The 3,270-nt window shown below is 30.8% G+C and overlaps 1 non-coding gene across 1 annotated transcript; it reads left to right on the top strand.

Annotated features, from left to right (window-relative positions):
- The first annotated feature begins 2,601 nt into the window (after nt 1-2,601).
- On the top strand, nt 2,602-2,708 carry LOC145608387 (small nucleolar RNA R71). Its single transcript, XR_014105800.1, has one exon. It is a non-coding gene; the product is annotated as a small nucleolar RNA R71 (small nucleolar RNA).
- The last annotated feature ends 562 nt before the right edge of the window (nt 2,709-3,270 follow it).

Here is a 3,270-nt window from a genome sequence, read left to right as displayed (position 1 = left end):
TTTCTTTTAATTTAAAAAACTTTGTTTGAATGTCTTTTACTTGTTTTCGATTTAAAAAGAATTGTTAGAATGTGTTTGACTTTCTTTTGATTCATAAAGCTTTGTTTGGATGTGTTTGACTGTATTTCGATCTATAAAGCTTCGTTTGAATGTGTTTGACTTTCATCTGATTTAAAAAGCTATATTTGAATGTGTTTGACTTTAATCTGATTAAAAAAGATATGTTTGAATGTATTTGACTTTCATTTGATTCAAAAAGCTTTGTTTGATTGTGTTTGACTTTCATTTGATTCAAAAAGTTATGTTTGAATGTGTTTGAAATTAATTTGATTTTAAAATATTTGTTTGAATGTGTTTGACTTTCATTTGAATCAAAAAACTTTGTTTGAATGTGTTTGACTTTCTTTGAATTCAAAAAACTTTGTTTGAATATGTTTTACTTTTTTCGATTTAAAAATAATTGTTAGAATGTGTTTGACTTTCTTTTGATTCATAATGCTTTGTTTGAATGTGTTTGACTGTATTTCGATCTAAAAAGCTTTGTTAGAATGTGTTTGACTTTCATTTGATTCAAAAAACTATATTTGAATGTGTTTCACTTTCATCTAATTTAAAAAGATTTGTTTAAATGTTTTTGACTTTCATTTGATTCAAAAAACTTTGTTTGAATGTGTTTGACTTTCTTTTGATTTAAAAAGCTTTGTTTGAATGTGTTTGACTTTCTTTTGATTTAAAAAGCTTTGTTTGAATGTGTTTTTACTTTTTTTCGATTCAAAAAGAATTGTTTGAATGTGTTTGACTTTCTTTTGATTCATAAAGCTTTGTTTGAATGTGTTTGAATGTATTTCGATTTAAAAAGATTTCTTTGAATGTGTTTAAATTTCATTTGATTCAAAAAGCTTTGTTTGAATGTGTTTGACTTTCATTAGATTCAAAAAGCTTTGTTTGAATGTGTTTGAATTTTTTCTTCGATCCAAAAAGATTTATTTGAATGTGTTTGACTTTCATTTTATTCAAAAAGCTTTGTTTGAATGTGTTTGACTTTCGTTTGATTCAAAAAGCTATGTTTGAATGTGTTTGACAATCATCTGATTTAAAAAGATTTGTTTGAATGTGTTTGACTTTTATTTGATTCAAAAAGCTTTGTTTGAATGTGTTTGACTTTCTTTTGATTCAAAAAGCTTTGTTTGAATGTGTTTTACTTTTTTTCAATTCAAAAAGAATTTTGTGATTGTATTTAACTTTCATTTCATTCAAAAAACTTTGTTTTAATGTGTTATACTTTTTTTCGATTCAAAAAATAATTGTTAGAATGTGTTTGACTTTCTTTTGATTCATAAAGCTTTGTTTGAATGTGTTTGACTGTATTTCGATCTAAAAAGATTTCCTTAAATGTGTTTAAATTTCATTTGATTTAAAAAGCTTTGTTTGAATGTGTTTGACTTTCATTTGTTTCAAAAAGCTTTGTTTGAATGTGTTTGACTTTATTTCGATTCAAAAAAATTTATTTGAATGTGTTTGACTTTCATTTGATTCAAAAAGCTATGTTTGAATGTTTTTGACTTTCATATGATTTAAAAAGATTTGTTTGAATGTGTTTGACTTTCATTTGATTTAAAAAGATTTGTTTGAATGTGTTTGACTTTCATTTGATTCAAAAAACTTGTTTGAATGTGTTTGACTTTATTTTGATTCAAAAAGCTTTGTTTGAATGTGTTTTACTTTTTTTCGATTTTAAAAGAATTGTTTGAATGTATTTAGCTTTCATTTGATTCAAAAAACTTTGTTTGAATGTGTTATACTTTTTTTCGATTCAAAAAGAATTGTTAGAATGTGTTTGACTTTCTTTTGATTCATAAAGCTTTGTTTGAATGTGTTTGACTGTATTTCGATCTAAAATGATTTGTTTAAATGTGTTTGACTTTCATTTGATTCAAAAAGCTTTGTTTGAATGTGTTTGACTTTCATTTGATTCAAAAAGCTATTGAATGTGTTTGAATTTCATATGATTTAAAAAGTTTTGTTTGAATGTGTTTGACTTTCATTCGATTTAAAAAGCTATGTTTGAATGTGTTTGATCGTGGGTTACAAACTTTTTTTCCCTCATTTGGTGGATTGAAGAGAGGTCCATCTTGGGGGTAAGAGTTTTCTTGCCTTGGATGTTGTTGAAGTTGTTGGGATTGAGCTTGGGTTACAAACTCTTTTTCCCTCAATGTCAAAACTTCACCATGCTTGAGATTGAATTCTCTACGATAGGATGCATCATGATCCGTCCCACCACAACGAGCGCATGAGAAATTAATGATCTGTGAAGGTTTTGAACGCAAACCAACACTTGAATTCAACTTGGAAAGACCTTCATTCAATAGCTCAACTATGTGCTGAAGTTGGCCGACTTTCTCCATCTCATAAAGATCTCCTTGCTTCCCTTGGGACCTTCTTTGGCCTCCCCAAGAATAGCTAGTAGCCACTTCTTCAATTGTAGCTTCAACTTGGCTTTGAGGGATCTTAATCAATTGGCCATCGGCACCCACATCTAGATGGATCCTCTATATTGGCTCCAAGCCATCATAAAAGAATCTCATGAGCAAATTACGGTTGAATTCATGATGAGGACATGCTCTAATTAAATCCTTAAACCTTTCCCATGCTTCCCCAAGAGTTTCATCCGGTTCCTGCTCAAAGGAAGCTATCTTCCTCCTCATTTTTGAGGTTTGCTCATCGGAAATGAACCTCTTGAGAAAGGCCTTTGCAACTTCCTTCCATGTGGTGAGAGAGTTGGGCTTCAAAAGCTTGAGCGATTTCTTTGCTCTTCCGGTGAGAGATTGCCGAAAGAGATGCATACGAATGTAATCTTGGCTCACTTCATTTGTTTGCATCATTGCACACAACTCAAGGAATCGGTCCAAATGCTCAATGGGGTCTTCACTTACGCCTCCGGAAAATTGCTCAATTTGCACCATCCTAGCATATTGTGGATGGATTGTGAAATTAGTCTTGGTGGTCGGGAGAAGTATACCACTCGTGAGCTCATAGATTTCCGGGTTTCCAGACTCCCTAAAAAGAAGGTCATCCTCTTGTCTTGCCATATCTCACTTTGAATACAACAAAGCTAAGCACACGATTATCAATGACAAGTAGGATTAAACAAGCAAAATAAAAGAAAGGAAAGCAAATAAAATGACTCTAACAATAGCAAAAATAGACGCTAAACAAGCCGCTTCCCCTGCAACGGCGCCAAAAATTGATCACGGGATAGATAGGTCGTTA

Source organism: Chenopodium album, chromosome 2 (assembly GCF_948465745.1).
Source record: "Chenopodium album chromosome 2, dcCheAlbu1.1, whole genome shotgun sequence".
NCBI lineage: Eukaryota > Viridiplantae > Streptophyta > Magnoliopsida > Caryophyllales > Amaranthaceae > Chenopodium > Chenopodium album.
This window is presented reverse-complemented; position numbering and strand designations above follow the sequence as displayed.